Raw genomic sequence first — 17,913 nt, 5'->3', positions numbered from 1 at the left:
TTAAATGTTCATAATACAAAGAAGTTCATAATACAAAGAAGTTCAAAAAATGTAAAAAATATTTGTCGTTAAAAAAAAAAGTGCAAAGAAAGTGGTACTTCATAACGTACGTCTTCTAACGAGCCTCGTACGCCATTCTACACTGCGGGTCCTACAATGATACAAAAGTGGCTAAGTTTAGTACATATATATGCATATCATCCTTGTATACTTTCATTTCAAAAACTTAAGAATAATGGAAACATATAAACGTATCGCAAAGCTAGGGATCATGTGGTGGTTCTTGTTCTGCCTGAGTCATGTCTTCTATAAGCTTTCGCATTCATTCCACTTCTGAAACTAATGCTTCGTGATTTCTTGTCTATTCTTCAATCCGTTGCATCGCTTGATAAAGCATAGCCTATAATTGAAGCTTTACTATGGACTGTGGACATGGTCGAGGAACTTCTCGCACTAGTCATCTTGCAGGCCTCGGGCTTGGGTCCCCAACCAAGGCCTTTTGAGTAGCCCAGTCGTCTATCCAACACCATCTCGCATATCTCGTCTTCAGAGAGTGGCTGACTACCCTTTAGGGTAGGCTGAGATTGGGTTCTAACATCTAATGCTGTAAAGAATTTAGAAACGATCTTAGTAAGTAAAAAATATATTATAAATTAAAGACACTACAAGAAAATTTCTATTTAGTGACGTAACAAATTTATGTTAGTAAAAGTCATTTATAGCGACAAAAAAAAAGTCACAAAAGATTATTATTAGCGACACATTTTAAATTTATGTCACTAAAAGAATTAGAAACACAATAATAATGTCACTAAAAGTGCGATAACTTTAGCAACAAAAATAGATGTTGCTAAAAGTCTAAAATATTCCTCCCTTCATCCCCCTCCTCTTTTTTTCATTAAACAATTTTAATTAAAAAAACTCTTCCCCCTACCTATTACCAACCCGAAAAGCTTTCATCTCCACCTCCTCTCCTCCACGACCGAACTACACATCTACACGAACTGAGGCGGCCGACGATGAATATGCACGATGACGACGACGCTTCTACGGCCACGTGATGGCCACGAATCTGCACCAGGCCGAACGAACGAACCAGGCCAAACGAACGGACGACGATGTAGCTGAATCAGGCCGAACGAACCATGGCGACGAATTTGCACGAACCACGCGACACTCAACTGCACGAATCACTCCGACGGCCAACTGGACGAACTACCCGACGGCCACCAACCTCGAACGGTTTCGAAAGCTGCTTCTCGCGACGATTCTGCTTGAACTTCCTTGAACACTTCTGCTCCACACCCACGACAACCCAAGACATTCCGCTGAGATTCTTAATTTTTAAAATTTTTAGGGCAGTGTATTTGGATTTTGATTTGTTGAATATTTATTCTCTTAATTAGTTTTAAGATTGGGTTTTATCCTTGTATTGTTTGCATAGTCTTGATTAATGTTTAGATTTAAGTAATGTCTTGTTGAATATTTGTTTTGTTAATTAGATTTAAGTAATGTCTCGTTGAATATTTGTTTTGTTATTGTGTTTTCACTTCTAGAAATGAAGTTGTGAGTTTAGATTGTTGTTGTTAATAGAACAACAACAATATAATTTTTATTGACTTGATATGAAGATCTTGATTTTAGGTTTTGGGAGTTGTTGTTTTGATTGCTCTTTCTCTTTGTAAGTGTATTTGTTGTTCTTTTGAATGTGTGATTGTATACTTTATTATTAAGCAATTTACATATGGCTTTAATTCTAACACATGGATTTCTAACTTAGGTACTTTAAGTGTTGTACTTATTATGGATCGAAGTTGGATAAATTTAAAAGATCGAGCTTGTAGTGAATATTTTGATGGTGTTGCTAACTTTATCGAAATTGTAACTAATCATTTAGACTAAGAGGAAAGAACAAGATGTTCTTGTTCAAATTGTTTGAATGTCAACTGGAATAGATTAGACGTTATAGAACGTCATTTGTATAAATATGGTATGTCCCCGACTTATAAGCGATGGACATTTCACGAAGATACTGTTGATCTTTCTCCATTTTTAAGGTCTAATTCGAGGTTTCTAAGTGCAATGTTTTCCAATGTAAGTGAATTTAGAGAAGAGAATGCAAATCTTAGAGAAAACATTGGAGTTAGAGATACTATGGATGATGAGATGGTAGAGATGATTCATGATCTACATGGGCCAATGTTTGAAGAATGTAGAAGAGAATCAAACGAGTAAGATGAGTCCGATAAAATAAGTGGAATGTTACCTGAAATAGAAGAGGAGTTATATCTGTGATTTCTAAAGTTCACTTCATTTAATTTTTTAGTAAAACTTATGCACATTAAGGTACTTAATCGTTGGAGTGACAAATCCTTTGATATGTTGCTTGAACTATTAAATGAAGCCTTTTCAAATGGTGTGAAGCTACCTACCTCCTACTATGAAGCTAAGAAGAGACTACATAACCTAGGGATGGGATATGAATCAATTCATGTGTGCAAATTTGATTGTGCTTTATTTTGGAAAGATTATGCATCATTTAACAAATGTCCACATTGTGGAGAGTCTAGATATAGGTTGAATGATAGAAAGGGGAAACAAATTCCACATAAGGTGCTAAGATATTTTCCACTAAAGGCAAGGTTGCAAAGATTATTTCTTTCAAAACATACCGCAGAGGATATGAGGTGGCACAAAGATAAGAGGTGTGAAACTGAAGGTATACTTCGACATCCTGCTGATGCTGAGGGTTGGAAACATTTTGATGAACATCCTTGTTTTGCTTTAGACACTCAAAATGTCAGATTAACACTTTCTTCTGATGGGTTTAATCCATTTGGAAACATGAGCACATCATACAGCATGTGGCCAGTAATACTTATTCCATACAACTTGCCTCCTTGGAAGTGTATGAAAGCACGCACCATTCACTTTTCTATCTTTACTCATCCCTAGTCCAAGGTCTCCTAGCAAAGAAATTGATATTTACTTAGAACCATTGATAGATGAGTTAAATGAGTTGTGGGTGGATGGTATTCAAATGTACGATAGTTTCAGTGCTTCTTTCTTTCAACTCCGAGCTTTACTGTTGTGGACAATAAATGATTTTTCAGCTTATGGTGATTTATCTGGTTGGAGGACAAAAGGTTATAAAGCATGCCCGGTTTGCAATGTTAATAAAAGCTCAATGGGATTAAAGAGTAAAATTTGTTATATGGAACATCGCAGATATCTACCTCTAACACATGCATGGCGTAAAAGTAGGCAACATGATGGAAAACAAGAATTACCAGAAAGTCCAAATATTTTATCTGGACAAGATATTATAAATCAATTGAATTCTATAAGTTTTCCACTGTTGAGCAAGAATCCTACAAGACGTGATATCAAACGAAAAAGGACAAATTGTGAGTACAATTGGACTAAAAAAAAGTATTTTTTTCAATCTTCCTTATTGGCAAAACCATAAACTACGTCATAAACTAGCTGTGATGCATATTGAGAAAAATATTTGTGATAACTTAGTAGGTACGATATTGAACATGATGGAAAGACTAAAGACACCATTAAAGCTCGTGAGGATCTAGCTAACTTGAAAATAAGAAAGGAGTTTCACAAACAAGAGATTGGAAATAAACGTGTAAAGCCTCATGCTTCCTACACGTTAACTGTTGCTGAAAAAGTTGACTTTTGTATGTTCTTGAAGTCTGTGAAGTTTCCAGATGGTTTTGCATTCAACATATCTCATTGTGTTAATTTGAAGGAAGGCAAAATATATGGTTTAAAGAGCCATGATTGTCATGTTTTATTACAAAGACTTCTCCCAATCGGCATTCGACCATATCTACGTAAGGACATTTCTACTACTATATCAAAGTTGTCAAATTTCTTCCATGCTCTATATAAAAAAAACTTTGAGTATATCAGAACTAGAAAAAATGCAAGATGATATAGTACTCATCTTATGTAAGTTGGAAAAGATCTTCCCACCAACTTTTTTTGACGTGATGGTCCATTTACCTGTCCATTTGTCGTGGGAAGCAAGAATTGTTGGACCTGTTGGATATAGTTGGATGTATCCAATCGAAAGGTATGTGAATTCTTTATTGCTATTACTTTTATGATGTAGGATTCTGACATATGTAATTTTGTTCATGTTGTCTCAGGAGTTTGCGTTATTTGAAGCAATATGTTAGAAACAAAGCTCGACCTGAGGGTTCAATTGCAGAAGCTTATGTCATAAATGAATCCTTGAACTTTTGTTCTATGTATGTACGTGGCATTGAAACAAGGTTTAATAGAGGGGATCGAAATAATGATGACATTGATGATGAGGAGATCAACAATTGTGGTCAATCAATTTTCTCTCAACACATAAGGTGGTTAGGTGGTGCCGTATTTTGACAACTAACGCCTGATGAGTTAGAGAAATCACATTGGTATATTCTTAACAACTATGATAAAGTGGAACCTTATCTCCAGTATGTATCGCTTTGCTTGAATTCATTTTTCATATTTTAAATATGACTAAAAGGTTACATGAACTTGCAAAGCATAGGGAGCATATGAGGATCCTTGAGTCGAGTAATGGAAATGGTGATTTGTACAAGAGACAACAATTAGAATTCCCTACTTGGTTCAAAGCAAAGGTATGTCTTTTTTTGTGGTTGTACCTTGCGTTATACAATTTTTTGTTACATTAAGAAATGCCTTTTTTATTAGGCTCAACGGTTGCATTGTGATAAATTCATATCCGATGATTTGTATGCCCTTGCTTGTGGTCCGAGTGATTGTGCTCGCTCTTATAGCGAGTGTATAGCAAATGGTGTTCGATTTCATACTAAAGATCGTGATAGTCATCGGACCACTCAGAATAATGGAGTAATGGTGCTAGGTGGTGATGAAACAAGACAAATATTTTTCTATGGCAAACTACATGAAATTATAAGGCTACAATACATTTGCATGAAGGCAATTGTGCTTTTTAAGTGTGAATGGTATGATACTAGTTTGAGGAAGAATAGAATTAACATAGTTGATGACTTTACATCAATAAATACTCGTAACTGATGGTACAAAGATGAGCCTTTTATCCTTGTAAGTCAAGCAGCACAAGTCTTCTACGTAGATGATTACAAACTTGGTCAAGATTGTTCAACAAATTCAACCAAGACATGTGTGGGATATTCCAGAAATAGAAAGTAATGAACTAGAAGTAACATTGGATGAAACCATATCTACATGTTATCCTAGAGTTGAACATAACCTAGATTCACAAACTTTTAATAGAGAAGATGTTGAACCTTCGATCATTGGAGACCAAGAAGATATTATTGCACAAAGTAATGAAGAAGCCTCAACCGATGAAGCATTGGTTGATGAAGAAGATTTTGATTCAAATAATTCTAGCGATGAGTCAATGAATGACGAAGATTGTGATAACTACTAACTTTTAGTCATACTACGCCAAGGTTATACATAACTAACTATGGTTTCATTTATGCATCTATTTGAATTGTACATTGTTTGTTCACTTACTTTAATGTTTATAGGTATATTTATGCATCAAAATATTTTGTAGGATGTCGTCAAGAAATTTTGGACTGGGAAATCGTAGTAGGTCATCTTAAAATGTGAACGAAGCAAACAATTCTAATCAAAATAGTATTGGTGAGCAAGAAGTGGTGTCTATAGATTCAGATATTCCAAGTATGTATTCATTTCTATGTTAAATCTTCTAGTTTTCATACAACATTAGATGTCTTAATATTAATATTTCTTATGTAGGTTCTAGTACAAAAACAAAAGGCCGAGGAGCAACTAGATGGGTTGGACTTGAGAAATATGTCCAAGCAAATGGTTCCATTCGAATTAGAATTGACTTTGAAGATAGAAAACCAATTTGTAAGGACTCCTCCATGTTAAACTCTCAAATTGGAAAAGAGGTACGAGCGGTAGTACCACTTGAATGTGAACATTGGTCAGATGTATCGAAAGAGGTGAAAAGGGAGATAGTAGATAGACTTTCAGTAAGCTATTTAAGTTTAGTTTTAAGGAAATACTATGTAATTTGTTCTAGACCAAGTATAAACTAATTTGTTTTATTTCTTAATGCTAGAATTACTTCATTCTAGACTTAAAGAACCTTTGGTACAAGATTATCTTGAACATTAGATGAGCGTGTTGTATAGAGACTTTCGTTGTTCACTACACAAAAGCTACAAAAAGTATGACTCTCTAGCTGAAGCCTGAAAACACCGTGATAAACGAGTGGCATGAGATTCAGATTGGGCTCGTTTATGTGATCGATGGGAACAAGAAGACTTTAAGAGTAGATATGAAGCAAATACTAAGGCACGATCTAAACTTCCATTCACCCATCGAGGTGGAACTTCAACATTTTTACACCATAAGCAGAAAATGGTACGACATTTATTTTTGTATTGTAGTTATAAATACTTTTTATATTTATAATTTTGGTTGTCACGTGTAGAAAGAAGAGGGAAAGGAAATAAGTGAGATTGAATTATTTCAACTCACGCATTCCAATGAGAAGAATGGTGGGTGAATGAGGCAAAAGCAAAATATGTAAGTAAAGTTGTATGTTCATTGTTGAAATTTTTGTTAACCTATAATGTATTGATACTATTATGTAATTATGGTGTAGGATGAGATGGTGGAATTAAAAACAACTTCATCACAAGAAGGGAGTGAACCTCTTCTAGAAAGGGAAATATGTGAACGGGTATTGGGTAAGCGATCGGGGCATGTGAAAGGACAAGGTTGGGGACCAAGACCAAAGAATGCTAGAAATGAAACAATTCAACACAACACAAAGGAAGAAAATGCACAGATTGCTCACTTGCAAAGTATAGTTGAATCGCAACAAGCTACAATCAAAGCAATTTTAAAAAGATTATCCTGTCAATAAGCTACCTCCAACATGGAACGAAGTTCAGAACAATCAAATGATAGTCAACATGTAATGTTTTCAACTTAATTAGTTTGATATGAAGTGTCGGATTATAGTAGTATATAGAAACATGATATATTATGAATTGATATGACTATCCTGCAATTATGGTAGTCATATATTCGTTCTTCTGTTGATTTTGGTCCTGAATTTGTTGCTTTTGACTTAATTAGTTTGATTAGTGTCATAATGCTTTGAAGCCGTTTATTGAGTTTAATTGTAATGAATTTGTTGCTTTTGATGTAGACATGCCCCCCACCCCAATTGTTTTAGAATGATATATTGTAATCAATTGGTTGCTTTAGACATGTCCCCCTTCCTTCTTATTCTTTTTTAGAAAATTTGAGTTTATCCATTTGAGTATGACATATTTAAAGTACCTAAGTTTCATTTTTTGTTTTAGACATGACAGCCTCATTCTTTCAACTTAATTAGTTTGATATAAAGTGTTGGATTAGAGTAGCATATGCGAATATGATACATTCATTCTTGTGTTAATTTTGGTCCTTTGATGTAGACTTGCCCCCCCCCCCCCCCCCCCGCCCCCACATTCCTTTAGAATGTTTGGGTTTCATCCATTTGATTAGTGTCATGATTCTTTGGAGTCGTTTATTGAGTTTAATTGTAATGAATTTGTTGCTTTAGACACTACAAGAAATCTAACCTTTAATGTCGATTTAAAACCGACATTAAAGGCCTTTAATGTCACTTGGCAACCGACATCTTTGCAAGCGTTATTAAAAGCCTTTAATGTCGGTTGGGCTTTAATGTCGGTTATAAACCGACATTAAAGGCCTTCTATGTCGGTTATAAACCGACATCTTTGATAGTGTTATCGAAGTTCTTTAATGTCGGTTCATCTTTAATGTCGGTGGATAACCGACATTAAAGTTGTCTTTAATGTTGTTTTTAAACCGACATTAAAGATGTCTTTAATGTCGCTTATGATACATCTTTAATGTCGTTTTTCCACCGACATTAAAGAGGTCTTTAATTTTTTTAACCGACATTAAAGCTGTTATTAATGTCGTTTTTAAACCGACATTAAAGACACATTTAATGTCGTTCTTAAACCGACATTAAAGACACATTTAATGTCATTTTTAAACCGACGTTAAAGACACATTTAATGTCGTATTTATAATAGTTTTTATGACGGCAAAATCGATATTATTTGAGTTGAATTACGTCCGGAAATGTTCGTCATCGTATATTGTAAAAAATAAAAAAATGGCTTGCACACTGGCTATAATGCTTACTACTCAATGCCTTATAACTAGTTCACCTGCAATGTACACAATAATACCTAAAATTCCAGCATACACTTCCATATAGAACTACAACAAATACACATTGTCCAACACCTACATATAATCACATAAATAAACACAACTATATTCAACACTATAAGTCCAACTACTCAAAATCCTCCAATATATCCACTTATATATATAATCACACATATCAAACAACACATCCTGCCATCCATGGCAAACCAATAATAAACACCTATAATGCATAAGATCCAACACTAAAATGCATAAGATCCAACACCTACAATGCATAAGATCCAACAAATGCATAAGATCCAACACTAAAATACGAGCACACTTTTCCACACTTCTATACAGCAAATACGATCATCCAACACCTAAAATATCAGCACACCTTTCCACCCTTCTACATGGTACTACAACAAATAAAATCATCTAACTCCCTAATCACATATTTAAATAAACAACCAACAACTGTAAGTGAAAACTCAAAAATATAAAGATAATATATAAGATCGTGATTAATAAACAATGTATATACAATAGAATGTTCCTTCACTAACTAAAGTATACGTACAAACTATCTAACAAACAACAATTAGTACGGGACCACCTGCCCTTCAAAAAACTATAGGACTGCCCGTCCCTACAAAAACTTAACTCGACCAACTACTAACCTAACTACAAAAATCGTGACCACTTGAAAGAAGATAGAAATTTTACCGTCGTTGTTGTGAATGTGAGAGGGAGAATGAGAATGTGAGAGGAAGACGCAGACGAGCGGACGAGCGGACGAGTTTCTTTAGAAGGAGAGAAATGCGGCCGAATTTGTTTCCAAGGGTGGGCGAACATAACAACAATGGTGGCGTCGATCACTTATTTGGAGAAGGAACAACCATCGAAGAAGAAATGGAGGGGAGTCGTTCAGAGAAGACAAGAGATTTGGAGATGGTCGAAAAGATTTGGAGAAATCGAGTTCTTCGTATAGCAGACGGTCGAAAAGGGTAAAGTAAGAGAGAGAATGTTATTTTTTCACAAAAAAAATTATTAAAAAAATTAAATGGACCTTTAATGTCGGTGGAAAACCGACATTAAAGTGTCTAATTTTTTCACAAAATAAAAATATTAAAATTAAAATTTAAATGGACCTTTAATGTTGGTTTTCAAAATGGCGGACCTTTAATGTCGTTTTAAAACCGACATTAAAGCTTAGTCTTTAATGTCGGTGGAAAACCGACATTAAAGGTCCGCCTTTTCAAAACCGACATTAATGTTCTTTTTTCATTTTTCCCAAGCAACATTAAAGCCTATATTTCTTCTAGTGAGACATGTCCCCCTCCCTTCTTGTTCTTTTTTAGAAAGTTTGAGTTTATCCATTTGAGTATGACATATTTAAAGTGCCTAAGTTTCATTTTTTGCTTTAGACATGTCCCTCCACCCCCCCCAAATTCTTTCAACTTAATTAGTTTGATATAAAGTGTTGGATTAGAGTAGCATATGCGGATATGATACATTCATTCTTATGATGATTTTGGTCCTTTGATGTAGACTTTCCTCCTCATTGTTTTAGAATGTTTGGGTTTCATCCATTTGATTAGTGTCATGATGCTTTGAAGCCATTTATTGAGTTTAATGGTAATGAATTGGTTGCTTTAGACATGTCCCCCTCCCTTCTTGTTCCTTTTTAGAAAGTTTGAGTTTATCCATTTGAGTATGACATATTTAAAGTGCCTAAGTTTCATTTTTTGCTTTAGACATGCCCCCTCATTCTTTCAACTTAATTAGTTTGATATAAAGTGTTGGATTAGAGTAGCATATGCGGATATGATACATTCATTCTTGTAATGATTTTGGTCCTTGATGTAGACTTGCCCCCTCCCCTCAATTGTTTTAGAATTTTTGGGTTTCATCCGTTTGATTAGTGTCATAATGCTTTGACACTACTAGAAAAAAGACCTTTCTTGACTGTTGTATGTTTTTATTTCTTGACGTTTTCTGAAAAAACCGTCAAGAAAGGGGTCATTGAAAGGAGAAACTATCAAGAATTTTTATGGAAGGTCAATTTTCAGTTTTTCAAGTAATATGTATTGGAAAAAGGTTCTTTGCACGATGTATGAAAATTGACGTCAGGATAAGGCATATTTTTCGACAATGTTTCTTCCGATGCCTTTTTGTGTGTCAAAATTAAAAACTTCGATTTCTTGTAGTGTTTCCTAGATTCCATTATAGGATTTTGTTAAAGAACAACGATATAAATTATTAGAAAAGATTGATTAGGAAATCTTAAGAAGCCATAGATTAAATTTTGAATGTTTGAAAAGCACAAAAAAAATTTATAACATTAGAGACAAATTTTCTAAATGATTAAAAAAGTATTTATTTTAAAAAAGTTTTAAATTGGAAGGATTTTAGAACATTGGAAATTTTAAATAGAAAAGAAAAATGAGGCCTAATAGGAAAATTAGATAAGTAAAAACAAGAGTAAAAAAGATGAGATTATATTAAAGAAGCATAAAACAAGAGTAAAAAAGACGAGATTATATTAAAGAAGCATAAAACAAGAGTAAAAAAGACGAGATTATATTAAAGAAGCATAAAACAAGAGTAAAAAAGACGAGATTATATTAAAGAAGCATAATCAATGCTATAAAAAAGAATTAAATAAAAAAATACTAATTATAAAAAATAAAGATACAATATATAGAAAATAAAGTTTAAGAATAAATTAACGAAGGAAAGACATAATAATAAATAAAATAGATAAACAACAAGGTACGAAAAAATATGTAATAAATAAAAAAAATATATAAAAGAGAAACTCAAGATAATAAATAAATAATAGTAAAAGAAAAAAAGTGGAGAAAGAAGAAGTGGCTAGGGAGGTTGTTGGAGATTTGGATAAAGAAGAGGGGACGTGAAGATTGTAAAAATCTCTAAGGTTTTGTTTTTTTTTTTTTTTTTTGGCCTCACTTTTTCTTTTGTGTTGTGTCTCTTTTCTTTTGTGTTGTGTCTCCCATGGATGAAAAATAAGAAGAGATTATTATTCATTCATCTCAAAATGGCATGGAGCCTCTACTAACCAAAACCAAATTAAAAGAGTTACCATATTTAGTATTTTTCCACTTACTTTTTCTTTTTAAAGAGAAATGGCATAGGTCGGAGACTTGGGACTTCCGATAGAAGCCTAAGACCAAACCTAGCACTAAATATTATTGATAAAAGGGGCTAGAGAAAAGCCCGAGAGCTAATTACAAAAGGCGTTGAGATTTAAAGCAATCGTTGCAGTCGAATAGCTTTTAAAACAAGGATCTTTGCTGCACCAGTTGCTTATGAGTCTTGTACACTCTTCCCACATATTTAAAATAGTTTGATAGTAAAAGTACCGAAAATTCTATTGTTTCTCTCAGACCAAGTACTCCAGTATTTCTCCACTTACTTAGTTAAACTAATTAATTGATTTAGTTACTCTAATCAAACAATCCACGAAACTTTAATTTAAAAGTAGTTAAATAATATTTTTTTTACAAAAGTGGTTAATCACAAAATTAAAAAATTAGTCAAGTTAAAGCAAAAATCAATCTAGTAATTGATTAATTTTAAATAAGATCGGACAAAATTAGGTGACTAGACTATATAAAACATACATCATTATTACAAAATAAAGCAATTTTTGTACCCCATACATCAACAAGAGAGAGTAGTGCTCCCAATTTTATTGTTAGTTTTTTAATTTTTATGTTAGATAGAAGTACAAGGTCTTTTCCAAATCATAACTATCAAATACGAGCATATAGTTGCGTAGATAAAGTGCTAAATAGGTATTTAAATAATATTTTGTTCTTACGTGTTTGAGTTTTCTTCTCTCTTTCGTTTTCGTTTCCTCCTTCTCTTTTCTCATATTAAAGCAATGCTGTTGATTGTTGTGAGATTGTCTTTTTAATCCTTTATTATATAATATATTTTGTTTTATTGTTAGGTTATTTTCTACTTCTTTCTTTTAACATTTGGTTTTAAGTCATATGGTTGAACTTTGTAGGCTCCAACCACCCTAAAAAATCTTCATGTATATCTAATTAATTTCTCTTTTTACATTGTATAGTTTGTTGAGATTAACGTAACTGACCTGGGTAGTATAAAAGCTTTGAGAGATTATTTTTTTGTAATTGGGTCGAAGAGAGAATTGCTTTATGTGATCATAATAGCTTTTCACACAGTGAAAAAGTTCTTTTGGTCTATGTTTTTTTTGGATCTCCAATTAGTAATTGTCCCACGTTAATTTATGTGTTCCTAGTTATGTTGTTTTGCTTTAATCTTTTTGTTTTTGTTTTTTCTTATTCCTACCATAGCAATGAGATGTTTATGCCAACAATGGTTCTCAATCAGAGTGTAGTTAAATAGAGTATTACGAGGGGTTCTTCTCAACAATAATTGCAAATCCAGCATAATTATTTGCAAATCCAGCATAATTAGGTCAATAGTTTGATCCATAGATACTTCAAATTCCCCAAAAAGAAAAACGTAACCATCTTTAATTAATTAATTAGACAGCATTGAAAGTTAACATAAATAATTAATAATTAGGCAGCCACATTTCTTTGATGAGAACCATATTATAATTGTAATATGATTAACTTATGATTAATCTCACAAGCATATGCATTTATTCATCATAACTTACAAACACTCAAACTGCAAACACCAACTTCAGAAAATAAAGCCCATTTTATTTAAAGTTAACACAATAACATGTGCATTATTCTTAGGCTTAGCTTGAGGCTTTCCATCAACAATAGCAGCCCCACAGGCAAAACTAGCAGCACCTGATGCAACGGTCGCGAAAGCATTCGCAACAACCTCGGTCGCAACCGTGGATGCATTCGGCAAGGTTTCGAGAATGGGCTCCTCCATAATTGTGGCTCTCAACATTGTCAACTTCACCGGTACTTTCCGTCGTAGCTTCTTCTACAAAGTAAATGATTAATAAAATCAACATATACTACTACAAATTTGAGATAACTAAAAATTTCAACGAAGATCTTTGTTGATTGGCAAAAAAAAGAAAGATCAATGAAGTAGTGTCAACAGAACTTTTAACATCAGCAAAAATAATTTTGTTAACGGCAGAAAACAACGTCAAAGTACAAATAGTTTTTGTTGATGTTTATTATTGTCCATCAAAACTAATTCAAAAACCTATATTGATTTAAGCTGTAATTAAAGATTTCATTGACGGTTTGTTTGTCATAAACATCAACTAAATAAAAAAAATTATTTCTGTCATAAAAGCCCAAATTTGTAGCAGTGATATTGCACGTAACACTAATCAAAGGAGTTAAAGGTAAAGAGTACATCACATTGTAGGTTTGAAAAAATGAAACTCACTGAATTTCGCATCCCTTGCTGTAACCGTTATCGTCTCCGAGGAAAAGAGGACAGCGGCAAAAAGTAGACCGAGCAAGATGAAAGCCTTGGAACTCATTCTCTTTGTATATATTAGAGATATGAACAATCTGGAGGTGATGGGATGAGAATTAGTATCGTAGGATTTCAATTGTATTTATAGTAGAGATGACAGAAAATTCATTTCAAGGTGGGACATCCTTAGTCCCAATTTTTCAAAGGCAAATAAGTTTTTAAAGAATAATGAGCTTATATTTACAAGAAAATTCAAACAAAGCTAAGATTTCTTACTGTGGAGTTTGTTCAATGGACAGACATGTCAAAGTGATAGACTCATATTAGATAATGTTAAAAATGTTAATGGTACAATTCAACATTGTTGGGTTCCATCAATTACTTAGTTTAGTTAGCTTTTTGGGTTATACATTTTTAAAACTCTTTCTATATTGCAATAGTATTATTTAGAGTAATTATATTTGGTGGGAGTATATATATAGTAACATTTTTTAAGAATTACAATTATGTAACAAAATACATCGATGGTAGATTTCTATCACTAATATAAACTGATCTAGATTCTCAAGAGTTTGTATATATCTAGTTTTTGTTTTTCATATAAATTCTTTTGCGTTGTATCATTTTTGTTAATATTGAGAATTTGATTTGCTATACTTGGTAACTACACCTTTGTTGGAGAGTTCGCTATATGAGTGGTTGATTTTATTACATGTAAGACGTGAACAATATATTCCTCTAATAGCATGATACTTGAGATTAATTTGAGATTGAATTTTTATATGTTGTTATGTGTCAGACATATTTGTTGATGTACACATTTTTCTTGTTTTATTTTTTAAAAGATACCTAAGTTAGTAGGTGCACTCGAGTATTTCCAGTAAGTGGCACTCTTTAGCACCTTTGTCATCTTTGTTTCATTGATATAGAAAGAATTAATTAGGAAGCAAGGAGAATATAAATCAGAGGGTGGAGAAAGCCCATAACATACCCAAAAAAGGGTATGCTAAGTTGATGTGCATTTTTATACGCTATGACTTGCCTTATAACAATCAAATCTATATTTTATTATATGAATTATCAAGAAAGTAAAATATATGAGTTTTTCTCTCTTCCAACATTTGTGTATATATCAAATACTATCATAGGAAGAAAAAATAAACAAAAAAAAATGACTTTGGTCAATGTTCTCATTTGAAAACCCTAAATCCTATTGGATAAAACTTTTAAAAAGCATATAGGAGAGAAATATTGGAGAACAAAAATTAAATGTCTGATAAAATTAAAAGAGATTTTAATAAAAAGGTATCATAAATATCAAAATAAAATATAATATCATTGATAAGAGTCTGAAAGTTTTTCTAGAAAAGGATACATTTGGATAAGTAGGTGGTGCATCCAAACATCTCTACTAGGTAGACACCCTTTTAACACTCTCATCATCCCCTTCAAAGATATATTTAATAATAATGGAGAAGGTACAAGATGATGTATACAAAAAGGGCTAGATTTAAGTTCGACAAAACAAGAGAGTAGTCAAGTAAAAGCACTAATGTTTTGACAGCTTTTTGACAGCTTGAATCTCGAGGCTCTGTAACAGAAGCTTTTTGACAGATTGGAAGCGCATATTATCTCGAGGTTTTATAAGCAAGTTGAGTACCATTGGTCCAGTTGTTGTGCCAAAAAGAGAGCGAGTTTCCATTGTTTATAGTCCAAGAAATCTTAGAATCAAACTAGTCTTTGCCTTGAAGGATAGCAACCCAAGGTGCATTTGAACTATAATATTTGCCTGTTGCTGGGATATTGCTAATGAAATCCTTACTGTATTTAGCATCAATAACCTTTCTCCAAGAACTTGGCTCTTGATGATAACGCCAAAATCATTTGGTGAGTAAGGCAAAGTTTGTTTCTTTGACTTTCATCAGACCAAGGCCCCCTTATCTCTTGGTAAAGTGCATAAATCCCAATTGATAAGTGTGGTTTGCTTTCTTTGGAAGTACCTTCCCACAAAAACTTCCTCTAATCCTTCTCAATTTCTTTGTAAACCTGTGCTGGAGCCTTAAATGTCGAAAGTTGGTGAGTTGGAGTACTTTGAAGAGAAGACTTGATGAGCTTGTCTTTCGCCCAACAGTGAGAGGATAATTGGAAATTAATTTATAATTTTACTATATTTTATAAATATTTTAATTCATTTTGCTATATTTAAAAATGTCTATTGATTGATTAGTAGTTTCTGTTGCCTAAATTTAGATAAAATAATTTATCGAATCATACACTGAGATCTAGTCTTAGTGATAAGTGATGTTCCAACATGTATATTTCTCAAATAAACAGTTTCCAACCTTATCAGCCTAACTGGTGTGTGGTGGAGGGGAATTAGTTTCTATTGAGAAGAAATTAAAGTGCAAAGAAAGATAAATTAAGGATATAAGTGGATTTAAGAAAAGCTTGGCTTGAGTTATGTAGGTCTCTCTAATCATTATATCTAATCATTGAATTCTCGTTACCAAATCTAACAATTGGTATTCTTTATCAATTTTATTAGAATTGTCCTAGGCATCAAATTAGTTTGAGTTAAACCGATGAAATGCATACAAGGTTCAATTCGCACCAATTGCATTAACAAAGAAGAACTCAACATTGATTGACATTTTCATTACAAGAGTAATGAAATTAAGTAAATATAACAAAAAACTCACCAAGAAAGCTCTAACTTAATAATGTATTAATAAGAATTTACACAGTTGTTTAAAAAAAAGGTGAAATACATAACTCATATTAAAAAAAATGTCTATCCAATTTTTGGATGAAAAATTTGTAAAAAGAAAAAATATATTATTTTATTCTCCAAAGTATTCCCACATTGGTTATTTTGGAATATGGAGGCTCCTTTAAATACCTATTGATTGATTATTAGCTTTGAGTCCTTAGGGCACCTAAGTTTTGGATATGAAGGACTAATAGAAGCAACTTCGACACACGCACGAGGGTTTAGTGTGTATGCAATTGCAATAATTGTTACATTTTGAAAAATAACATTTAGCAACCCAAGAGATTGATATGAAAATTCTTACTATCCAAGGAAGTTATGTCCTTCACTGTTGAATTGGTTATGAAATTGAATCTCACATTCTTACAAATTTAACCCTGACCCACCCACAGAAAGAAAAGGTATCCAAGTTAAAGAACCATGCATATATTAATTGAAAAATTATATATTCTATGAGATTAAAGAGAAAGAAGCTAATATAATTAGAGAATTTACCATGGAAAGTTTACTTTCTTCAAGTGACAATCATTCTTTTCTCAACCTTTTTCTCTTTGACCGTCAAAGGCACCCGTGCCTGACACTATCGATTGATCGATATATTGAAAAAGAACCCACCTAACTCTTATTAGATCGGGATGAGCTTGTAATGTTCCTTCCATTCGGACCTCGATAGTACTCTTGCAAGGACCATGGAGAATGGATTGGTTTAGTTGGTAAATTCCTATTGGAATCAACAATTGACTAGGATTGGTGGATGCACATGCATCCTTCCATGCATTTGACAAAACCAGTAAAGTGAATTATTTCATTAGGTAAAAAATAATTACATATATAACAAATTTTATCAAGTTAATATATATTTACCTGAGTAATATCAGTATTAGGTTTGACACCATATGTTGTGATATCAAAACTGGATTGACCTTTTGTCGTTGATGCCAACATTAACAACAAATGTAATAGTAATGCCATAATGTATGACCTCAATCCCATCATTTTATATATATATATATGTCTTCTACTTTTTGCTTGTGATCTTCTCTTTGTTAGAGTTGTTAATTAATGGTATGAAAATGGGAATGGATGATTGATATATATATGCAGTCATTCAACCCCTCTTTATATGTTTCAAATTTGAAAAAGATCGTTGAAAGATTGAAGTTAAATCATTAGTTTTCTGTCATAAAATTAGTCATTTCATAATAAATGAATTTTACTAATCATTCCTTAACTTCAATAAAATTTATGTTTGAGACCAACTCAATAAAGGATGAATTGAGAATTTTGGTGAAAAACATGTGACATAAGGATTATATTTAATCGAAAATCAACCACTAAAAAACTGGAAGTGTTTATAACCTCGTCTCTATTATCATTGAAGTGGCTCAAATATTTCTATAGTTAGTTAAGGCCATGTGTGAGAGTAATTTATCGACGATTAAAGTCACTTTTGATATGTCAAATGGAGCAAATTCATCTGG

General features: G+C 32.7%; 1 long non-coding RNA gene across 1 annotated transcript; it reads right to left on the bottom strand.

Annotated features, from left to right (window-relative positions):
- Positions 1–12,860: 12,860 nt before the first annotated feature.
- Positions 12,861–13,871, bottom strand: LOC103495659 (uncharacterized). The gene is made up of 2 exons (XR_538894.3): positions 13,630–13,871; positions 12,861–13,209 (listed from the first exon to the last, which is right to left on the bottom strand). It is a non-coding gene; the product is annotated as an uncharacterized LOC103495659 (long non-coding RNA).
- Between the last annotated feature and the right edge of the window lie 4,042 nt (positions 13,872–17,913).

Source organism: Cucumis melo, chromosome 1 (assembly GCF_025177605.1).
Source record: "Cucumis melo cultivar AY chromosome 1, USDA_Cmelo_AY_1.0, whole genome shotgun sequence".
In the NCBI taxonomy this organism is placed as follows: Eukaryota; Viridiplantae; Streptophyta; class Magnoliopsida; order Cucurbitales; family Cucurbitaceae; genus Cucumis; species Cucumis melo.
Note: the sequence above shows the minus strand (reverse complement) of the source record. Positions and strands in the feature narration are given on the sequence as shown.